Source organism: Centropristis striata, chromosome 16, assembly GCF_030273125.1.
Source record: "Centropristis striata isolate RG_2023a ecotype Rhode Island chromosome 16, C.striata_1.0, whole genome shotgun sequence".
NCBI lineage: Eukaryota > Metazoa > Chordata > Actinopteri > Perciformes > Serranidae > Centropristis > Centropristis striata.
Genome location: NC_081532.1, coordinates 16,706,094 through 16,718,803, shown reverse-complemented (window position 1 = coordinate 16,718,803; position 12,710 = coordinate 16,706,094). Strand labels below are relative to the sequence as shown.

Below are 12,710 nucleotides of genomic sequence, written 5' to 3'. Positions count from 1 at the left end.
AGGTGTTGGAGGGCACCTTTGACAAAATTGTGCTAAATTATACAACTAATGTAACACGTAAAATGGTAAAATTTTGGTGTTGAGTAATTAGTAACATAACAAATATCTCTGAGAAATGAAAAATATAATTAGTGACTTACAATGTTTTTACAGTAACTTAACCACGATGGAAAATGGCTGTTTGGGGCCTTGAAGAACAGAAATCATAACTGTTCCATTGAATTATTATTACTTTTGTTGGTTTATCAGTGAAGGAAATTTCAAGTACTTGTTGACACACACACACACACACACACACACACACACACACACACACACACCCTTGTACTACTATCTTTGTCAGGGCCCTCATTGGAATAATGAATTCCCTAGCCCATTACCCGAACCCTTAACCTAACCTTAACCATCACAACTAAATGCCCAACCCTAACATAAACCTAATTGTAACCTTAACCCTAGAACAAAGTCTGAACTCTCAAACAAGCCTTTAAAGAAATGAGGACCGGCCGAAATGTCCTCACTTCACAAAAATGTCCTCACTCTGTTGGTTAAAAACGTGTTCCAGTCCTCACTATGTAGGAAGTACACACACACACACACACACACACACACACACTCACTCTGTGTTTGTGTTGATGAAGACCAATAGTTTCCGATGAACCTCACGGCATCAGTGACTAAATTACACTTAGCATTTGAGGGCAGTAGGGGCAGAAATACTACCAGTGAACTCTATTCTTTGGCTGTAGAAACTCTGTTCTTATCATTTGAGCTAACTCAGCAGGGCTAACCACGAGCAGCAGCAGCACTATCAGCTGCAGCTGGAGCATCTCCCTCCCTTTTGTGGACTGTAGCTCGTACAAATCCTCTTTGACTTTGACATGTTATTAAATGTGAAGTAATCCATAACGTCCTCTACGCATATATGCTAGGACGATGTTTGGCTGTCCAAAAATATGGACGCCAGCCCTGATGGCTGGCTGCTGTGGAGCTGGTCTCTTGGCAGAGGGAGGAAACTTATCTCCGCAAAACTCTCACTGTTGTTCTTCCACCAGCCTCCACTCATGTCCAAATACGTCAGAGGGTGATTTAACTGAGTGTTGACTACGCTGCTACAGAGAATATTGGGAAGTTCTATGTTTCATGTCAGACATTTTGACTGATACAGAGAGGGGTAGGTGTAAAAATCAGCAAAATAAGAGAAGAGTAGATGTACATCAGTTTGTTAATTTATGGAATAGTTTGGATGATGAGATTAAACAGAGTACAACTATGAATCAATTTAAGAAACTGTATAAAAATATTATTAATGTTTATTAATTATTATATGTTTATTTATATTCTTTTTGTATAATGTTAAATGTATTGGTTTATACATAGTTGATTAGAAATATAAATATTACAGGTGCATCTATTTTGATAGTTGTATATAAGCATTGCATTTGAAGCAAATAGGAAATATTTGAAAAGAAAAAAATATGTAGCGGGTAGGAGTTAATAAGTCAAACTTCATCTCACTCATTTTCAGACATTTCATTGTGGGTTTTTTTTGTTTTTATTAAATAGAATTACATAAAATAAAAAAAATAAAATAAAAAGTAATCCTTAGAGGGGAACTACACCTATTTCGAAAATTCATGCACGTTATCCCTGTGGTCGCAGACAGTCCAAAAATATTAGTTAACATAAACAACTCTTTTCTGCTGCAGAACAAAAAAAATCAAAATTGTATTTATACACAAGGGGAAATTCAGTTAGTCTGTTAGCTCTTGAAGAATTAAAATAAGACAGCCTGATAGCTGTAGGAGCAAAGGATCTTTTGAATCTCTCCGTCCTGCAACAAAGAGTATAATTATACTAATATAATAGTAATAATAAAGCTCATTCGGGTATAAGAAAGAAAACAAACTGTGGATCAGATTCTACAAAAAAACAAGTCTCCCATTCATCATCTATGGAGCAGCTCCAGACTATAAAAATAGTAGCCAACATGGTGGCCCAATTCCATCCCAGCCCTCCACATTCCCCCTCTGAGCTGAATAAAGCTCTCTTCATTAAGGTGTAGGCAGCGGCACGCCTCGGGACAAACTTCTCTCTCTCTCTCTGGCAGAAGTAGGAACTGTCGTAATGTTTTGTAACCATGGATTAGTTTCAAACATGCCACTGTTCTACACCGCACTACTAATGTGGATAGTGGTAGCAGATTATTACACTCATGTATACTCATTACAGTCACTCCACTGGAGGCCCAAGCAGGGAAAGGTCAGAATCAGACGGAATTTGGTTTGATTTGTTGGTGCATAAATGATAAATATAGAACAGCAGTATACTATTATTTTGAAAAACTATTTTTAATATGCACAATGTAACTGTTTTAAATAAAGAGCTTTATAGGAATCTGCAGAAATATTTTCTGGGTAATGTGCAAAAGTTACAGTTCTAAGAATAATGTGCATAATAATAATCCAATGTACAAGGAAACTATAAATAAAACCCACCTCCATGGTTTTTTTGGCAACATTCTATAAAAAAAAAAAATCAGTTTGCCCTTCTCAGTCTGAATAGGTTCTTTTTTGTCCACAGTCCCTGAATTTTTTTATTTTCAGGGTACTGAATGGCATGTATGTTCTGAAATATAATGCAACCTAATTTCGGCATCTGTGCATGAAAATCATTTCTGAAATGTGGCTTTGAGGTAAGGCAACTTGTTACTTGTCCTTTGAAAACCACACAGAGCTCACATTTGTGGCATTTCCCCCGTCGCAGACACAAAAGAGAGGAGTGTGGTTTGTAAGCCTGCATTGTTGCAGACTCCACATGAACACGCTAACAGAGAGAAAGAGTGGGGAGGGGGGGAGGTGGAGGGTGTAGGGGCCAATGGCTAAAATCATCATTCATTTACTGTTTATGCAGTAGATGGCTGTCCATTGTACACGATTTCTACAAAATGGCCTTGTTTTCAGAAGGAAAAACTACGATGCATTGGTTAATAAATGTGGGTAATCCTTCTGTTTTATTTGTTCTCACGTGATGTCTACAGCTACATGAACACTAATGCCTCCTGTGTAAGAAATCCAGTCAGCGGCTGGGCTTTCCCAGGATCAAAAAGAAGAGAAACAGTCAGAAATCATTCATTTTGTTCTACGTTCTTCTCCAAAGCTGTTATTAACTCCTTGAGCTTGCTTCATCTTGGAGTGGTGATGGCTGTGATTACAGTGCACACTGCTGGGACGATGATGAGCTGGGAGTAGTTTCACTGTAGTAGCAGCCGATTCCACAGAGGGACATTTCAATCTTCCCAAAGCACAATGGTGATGCAGCCAGCTCATCTCCCCGATCAACAGGACAAATTCAACAGTAGCTTTGAAAATATGACAAATGGCTCAGTAACACTGTGTTCACACTAGAGCAGGGCTCGGCAGCCTGTGGCTCAAGAGCCACATGTGGCTCTTCAAGCCATCCACAGTGACATTTATATGAATTAAAAGTTTTTTTTGTGTAAATTTCAATTTTTATTTATCATTGGCGTAGATCCAAGCAATTTGTATTCTTCAAAAATGTGCAGCCTTAATGAAGTGTTACAATTATCCTCACCCCAGCAGCCAATAAAATTGCTAATTTAGCATGCGGGTTTGAAATGAGCATGAATGCAAAGCATCTAATTTGTCAACTTTTAGATCATTTCAGTCAAATTGTACAAAATGGAAATAAAACCATTTTCAATTGACTTTACATTCATGGAAAAAAACATTAGCATTACCATTGTTTTCTTAAATTTCAAATTCATTTTAATGCCTGGTACAACTAAAGGTACAATTGTTTAGATTAATATAATGATAGCAAGAAAAATAGCTCATGAGACTTTATTCAAGAGCGGAGGTCTAGCCATTTTCCATGTTTTTCTTGGTAATACAAAAACATTTTCAACAAAACCATGGAAAATGACTAGATATCAGCTCTTAAATTAAACTCTTATGAGCTATTTTTGTTTATCTTTATATTTGTCCAAACAAATGTACCTTTAATTGTACCAGGCATTAAAATGAACAAGACATTAGAGAAAACAAGGGTGGTCTAATAATTTTTTCGATGACAGTATGTGAAAATTATTTGGTAAATGATCACTCATTATTAGTTTTTAAATAAACATTTTAGACATTGTCCCAACTTCTTGGGGCTTGTATCTAGAGTACAATACAATGAACACAAGGCAAAGATTAAAAATGCTTTCATTTTTTTAACTTTTTGGGGGTCATAAAACCTACATGACTGACGGCGTACAACTGACCTGATGTTACCACAGTCCTTGGTCTCCCCTACGTAAATACAACTGCGTTGCTGCAGAAATATTAAATTAATTGAGCTTGAAGTTGGTGTAGAGCTCTTCTGGCTAAACGTTACAAACTGTGAATTTGTAGTAGTAATAAAAGAAGTTTGATACCCCCAAGTATTTTACTGTTTTTAATCGTAAGGCTTGAGGAAATTGCACATTGATATGGTAATCTATAATGAAAAGAGTTGCAGTAAAGACAGCATCAGTTGCTCGTCATTTCACATGATTTATTCAGGGAAAGCAGGAAGGACAGCAGGTGGCCACTTTAACCTTTCATAGATAATCTAGATTTAAAGTGTTTCCATTTAAAATCGCTTGCAGGAGCCGGAGGAGGTAAAACATCCCTGTGCACTGGGCCTTCACATGGTCTGCACTTCTTTCACTTCCCACTGTGTGCACTTGGTTTAGGTGAGGAAATAAAATAGACCCTGACACATGCCTACCAATGCAAAAACAAAAAATAAGGTATGACTCAATGTGACAGAACGGGTCAGCAGGCAGCAGGGCTCTTTACAATGAATTCTCTGGTTGAAGTTGAAGAATAGGTGGCTGACAAACACAATTAGCCAGGCGGCGTCTTCTCCCCAGAAATAGCATTTAAGCAGAGAGAGACACAAACTAGCAAAAACTGGCCTCCAGTTACATTTTGCTTGTGTCAAGTGAGATTCCTCTTGCCTCACAAATAAGGGCTATTATGCGAGTGGTATTTTTTGTTCTTGGAGTAATTGCTTGCTGTGTGGTTGTTGTTTTTTTCTTTCTCCCAGTGCAGTAAAAGTCATCACTTCACACAATGTTCAGACTGTAATGATAGGAAGCCTCCAGACAAGAGATTTGCAGGAAAGTAGGACAACTCATAACTTAATTATTTTTCACCAAAAGAATAAAGTGACATTGCATGCCATTAAGCAATTGTGCATCATACGAAATAGTCTGAAATGGAAAGGGTCAGGTCTGAGGTTGAGCAAGGGTTGAATGGTAAATTACCTCAGATGCACTATACAGCATCTACTATATAGAAATGCTCTTTGCTATGTTTGCAGGATGTCATATTTGGCCCATTAATGAGCATTTGGGTATAACTGCTATCTGCACATCACTAGTACACAAATTGTGCACCTGCCTATGTAGATGCATCTTACTATTTGAATTTTGTGCCCTTTGAATAGCAGCAAATACTTGCTGGGAGTCGACACGAGAAACTGCGTCGGTGTGAAACTAGCAATGACAGTTGCACTGCACTCTGCCTAGCTCTGTGCGGGATGTAAGACAGAGCCCTACGGATAATGTAAGAATGACTCAGTTGACGTAATGGATCCACTGAGAATTCTCACCAAACTCATTTTGCAGTTTCCTTTAGCTCTAGAAGGTGTTTAAGCCTCTTTGTAATGTGACGGTACATACAGGTGCATCTCAATAAATTAGAATATCAGAAAAGTTTATTTATGTCAGTAATTCAATTCAAAAAGTGGAAATAAAACATTATATAGATCCATTACACTCTGAATGAAACATTTCATGTCTTTATTTATTTAATTTCTTATGATTATAATGATTATGGCTTACATTTAATGAAGACCTAAAATTCAGTGTCTCAAAAAATGTAATATTACAGAAGACACATTTTAAATAAGTATGTTAAATATGGAAATGTTGGCCTCTGAAAAGTATGTCCATCTATATGCACTCAATACTTGGTTGAGGCTATTTGACTTGAACTACTTTTCCATCATATTCTAATGTATTGAAATGCACCTTTATGTGGAACCATCACGGTACAGGGCTCACGGTTTGGTGCACAAAGCTGCATGCAAGATACACATTATTAACTCTGTGCATGATTTGCATCAGTTTGTGTAAGCCCAAGTACAACAAGCTCATTGACGTCGAGTCAGTCACACTGTGGTGAGTGCAAATAAAACACTGAAGCTGGAAGACCCACTACAACAGTATGTATAAGACTAGGCAGTGTGTTGCTCCATCGTTGTAGGAGATGTGAATGGAAATGTGCCACTCGCTGGAGTGAGGAAAAGCAAACAGTATTTTGGTATTTCAATTTCTTTGCTGAGGAAATGCTTCTCAGTAAATTGCCTCTTGTTATCTGAAACCTTTTGGGGAAATGTTGGTTCAGTCTTTGTACATGTAATACAGAAATGTTCCTTATTATCATAATGAAAGATTTTCACCAAAGCTGCCAATGGGCAAAATGCTACCCCAGTCCTGACTGGGGTAGCATTTTATCCTTTTTAATCCTGAAGAGGATTTTGCACTACTCTATTTTCAAAATACATGAAAAGAAAAAAAATCTTTTGGATATTTTTCCCACTTTACACCTAATTGGTGAATATAATGGAGCATTTAGCTGCTTTAGAGCCATGTAATTTTCTCAGAGGTTTGGTGGAGACCAAAACAGAACGACGTCACAGCCGTGGTATATGGGATCTATACAACGGCTGACAAACAATCAGATTGCTTTATTCGAGCCATCCGTTTTATAAGACGAAAAATACTCAATGTGATACTGTCAATATTGTGTTTTTAGCTTTTCTTTCCTAAGTGGGCAAATATGTAATTTGATTCTGCTTTAATTACCGTCAGATCATTTATAATCATGTCATAGTTCTTTTTACTAAAACATCAATGTCTTTTTAAGGATACTTGTTATAAAAATGACTATCTGATCCATAGAATTGATAATCTCCTTACCAAAGCAGCCTCATCTGAGACTTGACAATTTAAGTCCAATATTCACTCTACAGAGCAAGACTACTCTGTAATTTAAATCATTCACCAAATTGTTTAATGCTCATTTACCAGTGAATTATCTCGCGAACAAAGACAAAAGCTGAAATGTCCCTTTCAATTTAGGTGTTGCGCTGCAGCTGAATGAAGAGTTGGCACAGTTTACATTCCCAAGTAATATTGCAGGCCAAGTGCCAGGGCCAAGCCGTGGTTGAGAATGTTTTTTTTCTTCCCAATATAACCTTGATAATGTTGATAAAAAACACTTCATGAAAGGAGCAAAACACGCCGAGACATTTTAACAGCCAAAAAAAGGTATGAGCAATGCACTTACATTCCTGGCTTTATTGTGTTGTCTCAGAGCATAAAATATAAAGATATTTTCAGTACTTTTTTGAAGAGTCTAAAACATAAGCAATAAAGGCTTTTGATTTGAGTTCTCACAGCAGAGGAAGGACTTCTTCTACACTCACCATTTTTCATTAAAGCTCAACAATCACACGGGGAGAAACGGTAGCGAGAGTAAGAGACAGCAATTTCTCCTCTGACAGCAGACCCAATAAACCCGAATGTAGCGCAGCCACAAGGGGCACGGTTGGGTGAGGTGAATGATGCACCCATTTTCCTGACAGAAAAGACATTGCTTTTTTGAGGTTCATATCGCTCTCTATTTCTGTACATTAAACTGCTGCTTGCTGCAAGGCCAGCTGAGTTTACTGGGGGGTCTCGCAACTCATTCCGGAAATGTAGGAAAAGAAGTCAAAATAGGGGAGACGAGTTGAGGGACAGTTGATACAACAAAAATAAATTGCCATTCCTCATCACAAAAGAACTGCTCTCATACTGCATGACAGCCATGAACACCTCATTCCTTCTACCTCATGTAAGAATACAGAAAGCTTTGCAACGTGCAGCCCAATAATACCGTAGAGTTTTTTTATGCTTTCATGGATCCCCAAATGAATTTATAAAATGAATGAATGAATTACCCCAAAACCTCAGTTTGTATCAGCAGAATGTATTTGCATTTACTTACTAAGTAAAGCACAAAAACCTGCAAACCTGCAAAGTATTTCGATTTCATGTGACTCTAGAGGCAATTTTTGTACTTTTTACTCCACTACACTACAGCTTTAGTTACTTTTCAGGTTGGATTTAACATAAAACATTTGATCATTTAAAAAAAAGTGTAAATCAATTTGTAAATCAAACCTCATATCAGTATATTAAGTAGTAAATATGAGCCATACATTGACAACAATCAAATGCTGCTAATATAAATGCACCAATAATAATAATCCAATAATATCTATAACAATCTGAGTGGGTTCATTCTGCGTAACGAGTACTTTTACGTTTGATACTTTAAGTACATTTTGATGCTGATACTTTTGTACTTTTACTTTAGTATGCTTTGAATGCAGGACTTTTACTTATACAGGAGTAATTTCACAGTGTAGTATTACTACTTTTTTCAAAACACTTCTTTGACCACTGCCTGTGAGAACCACATCTTTTTTAAAGGTCAGAATAACGGTCCTGTTAATAGCTTGGTGATGATTACTTCTCCAGCTGATCCAAGAGGGTTTTAAAAGAGTTTGTCTAGATGATATTTCAACCCACAAAGGAACACTTCATCCTTTTGTTTATCAACAATATCTAAAAAACACATCTGCAGATGCATGTTTATCACTGGACATGGAGGGGATGAGAAACTGTAATTTGAAAAGAAACTAAAGCTGTAGTGGAGCAGGAAGTACAATATTTGCCTCTGAGGTGTAGTGGAGTAGAAGTATAAAGTAAAATTTAATGTTAACATTACCGTGTGTTCAGACCGGACGCGTAGCGAATTTTCGCGTCGCGTTACTCGCGCGAGTTGATACGCGCGAGAATTGAATTTAATTCGCGTCACTCGCGCGAGTAAACGCGACGCGAATTTTCGCCCAAGAGACTATTTAGCGCCAAATAATTGCCTCCATTTCATTCTGTCATCAACCATGGCTGACATTACAAGCATAGCGTCCCTGTACCTGCTCTGGAAGTCCGAGATACGTCGGAAAACGCCGTCGTGTCTGGGTGAGTGACATCATCCGGAGGCGCACTCAGCACGGAGAGAGGACCGCAGAGTACTTCCACCTTTTTCCTGTCCCTCCTGCCGACCCACTCCTCCTTCCTGCCTCTTTTCTCCTCTCTCTCATGTATGTATCTCGGACACTGTCGTCCAGAATCTCAACGCTGATAGGCTGTCCCGACACAGCGTCACGCGAATATTTCGCCAAAGTTGAATTTATTGAACTCACGCGAATTTGCGTTGTTTCATTCGCGCCGCGACATTCGCGTCAATCGCGGCATTCGTGTCGCGCGAAACCCGCGATGCGCGCCGCCGGCAAAAATATGCGTCTATTCGCGTGTTTGCATTGACTTTGTATGTAATCTTGTCGCGCGAAATATTCGCTACGCGTCCGGTCTGAACGCACATCTCTCTGTGATAACGAATTTGCATATAAATACACAGGTTATGATTCAATTTTAAAAATGATATACTTTTATTATAAACCGATTCGAATCGATACAGTGTAAGAACGATACAATTTTATTTGATTCTACGGTTATATTTTGTTCATCTTCTGATTCGCCATGGAGTTAAAAATCTGTTTTATCGTGGGTCTGAACAACAAAAAGACCACAAACATCTTTCTACATTCATAATAATGTAAAGAAAAATTGTTCTAGAAGCTTTTTTTCCTTTCATGATGTTACTTCCCCCATTCAGACTTATTATGGATACTATTAAAGTAAAACAAAAACAAAAACAGTAGATTCTGTCTGTCAGCAAGAAACACTTATCCATCATTTGTCATTTCCACTCAGTCCAAGTTCTGGGATATTAAATAATGAATTTATCACCAGGATAGTCTATATACAGACGTACATAAAATTCAACAAGTCTGAGTTTGCGTCTAACCTCGTAGATGCATCAGTTTCCACCAAATTGCTCATAAAAAAGGCTACATCAAACATAACATTAGTGAAGTTGTACTTTAAGCATAAGCCTGGTGTGTGCTGGTGAAAATTACATTAGCCCAAAGTTAATTTATTTACCATTTACAACATTGGACAAGATAAATGCACTGTTGACTAAATGTTTGCAACATTACTAAATAGCTGGGAAGTTCTCCTCAGCTTCTATTCATTTATTTTCTCTTTATTCGGCGGAGCTTTCCGTTTGCTTGCCCCCTGCGAGATCATTCTTCAGTATCCCAGCTTTTACAATCAATTGACCACTTTGTCAAAACATAACTGCAGCTATGAGTTGACCTTGTATTTTCCTGAGGTAAAAGATTAAAATATAGCTCCTCTACAGCTTAGTGAGAGATGATGAGAGCAATGGGCAGTGGGAGCAGTTGGATACAGCATGTTTTAGTTTTTATTCTGAGATGGTGGGACTCTGCCTCTAAAAACTACTTGTTTATTTAATTATGTATAAATTATTTAGGCTACTTTGTCATCTAAAACTGAACAAGTTGCCTGCATCAAAGTGTAGAAGTGCTTAATTTAAATATTGTGCCTCACACCCCTCTAAAATGGTTGTTCTGATTTAAATTTAGGATATTTTGGCAGGAAAGTTGGCTATATTGATTAAACTAGTGCAGTGCCCGTAGGAAGTATGTATTCGTATAGTGGGAGATTAAGTAGATTTTTCAATTATGGCTAAATGAGGTTATGTGTGAAAGAGGGATGTACAATGAGGTGTAATACTCTTGCGTAGTGTTAATATACAAAGTGTATATTGGGTAATACATGGATGTACATGAGATATAAAGAGACACAGAAATAGCTATTTCAACACAGAAACGCTATATTTCCGTCCGTATTATGCTTAGCTGTCAGTTAATAAAGTTTTGTTTTTATTGTTTTCAATGGATCAAACTGATGCGGAAGAAAGGGCTTAAATCTCAGTTTAGCGTGCTAATTGTGAGATAGCACATTACACAGTATGCTGCACTAAAAGTACATTAACATGAACCCAATTAGCTGATGTACTATATTGCATGTAAGTATCTCATATCAAATGATTATGAGCATTACGCTAAGCAACATGAATGTCATCCCTGAATTACATTGTAATGCAACACAAGAAGTGAATAAAGCTAAATCTCTGCTTAGCATGCTAATCGCAAATAACAGAATTTGCACATTACATGCAGACCACTACAACGTCTGCAACTCCATAAAACACTTACTTTTCATAGGGTACGCACACCATCCAGCACATACACACTGAACATTGATATTCGCTGGAAACTATTTGAATATTATTGGAAAATCGAACCTTGCTTAATCCTAGGAAAAAAAAGTTTGTACAAAATAGTTTTGTGTTTGTAAAGTAAACGGCAGACACTATTTTTTTGAACATATACCCCTTTCAACTAATTGCCCAATTGCACAGCCTTAAGAGCATGCATATCATGAATGCTGGGTCTTGTTGGTTTTCTGAGAATCTACTGCACCTACTGGTACCTTGTTTGCCATGTAGCAATAAAAAATATACTAAAAACCTGGATTAATCTGGTTAGTCACATTGGACTGCTATTATATTGAACACTACTGTACATCTAGATCTGGTAAAAAATTATTGGAACATGTGACTGACAAGACTTTTTTGTTGTCCTATTACATTGATTATTGAAGCAGAACAACATAAATGGCGCTGAATGTCTCCTCTGTTTCAGCTTTGGGATTTGCCTGTGCAGAAAGCATTTATTGTTAAAAAGGTGTAACCATTATGAAGGCCAGAGAGCTGTCTATGTGCAATGGCTCTGATTCATTTTTCATCTTCTCTCAACTTCAAAATTGCTTGCTTTTCTCCCAAACATTGGCCATAGCCAGTACAACCATTTGGAATGTACTAAAAAAGAAAGAAACCACTCGTGTATTGAGCAACAGAACTGGTAAAACATGTAGTAAAGTAAAGATATCACAACCGGGAACAACATTTATGTTTAAGACTGTCCGGCACACGAACAACGGACTTTCACCCAGCAGAACGGGGTTCGTGTCCCGTTGGAAACAAATGTAAATGACTTTTTTACATAACTTACATTTTTTTACGTAACTTAACATGGCTCACGTCAACCTCAAAACTACTTAATTTCCAGCATTTACATGCATTTATTTACTGTTTAGACTGTCTTTTATAACGCCTTAACATGATGTTTTTTCCTAACCTAGTTCAGCAGTTTTGTAGCCTAAATGAAACTACAGCCTTTATTTACTTTTTTTGGTACCGTGAGCCACAAAACGCTCATTTTGACAAACATATGTGTCCTTATAGGTTGTATTGACAAACAGTCTATTCTGTCATTTAGGTTGGAGATCTTGTTGGAAACAACAGCTGTTGATGACAGAAACACTGCTACAGTTATTTTTAGTGTTTTCTTTACAGCTCTAAGGTTAATAGCTACCTCCAGAGGGCAGGAGTTAAGGTTTCACAATCCACTTTTTGCAGAGGACTTGGGAAACAAAAGTACAGAGGCTATGTCAGGAGTTGCAAACCACTCATTAGCAATTAGAATATTAAGGCGAGATTGGAGTTTGCTAAATTAAAATCCAAACTTTTTCTCTTGAAAGATCTCTT

The 12,710-nt window shown here is 37.4% G+C and overlaps 1 protein-coding gene across 1 annotated transcript in view; it reads left to right on the top strand.

The window, feature by feature from the left end:
* sntg2 (syntrophin, gamma 2) overlaps positions 1-12,710 on the top strand; it is a 122,270-nt gene that overhangs the window by 45,826 nt on the left and 63,734 nt on the right. The window lies entirely within an intron of this gene.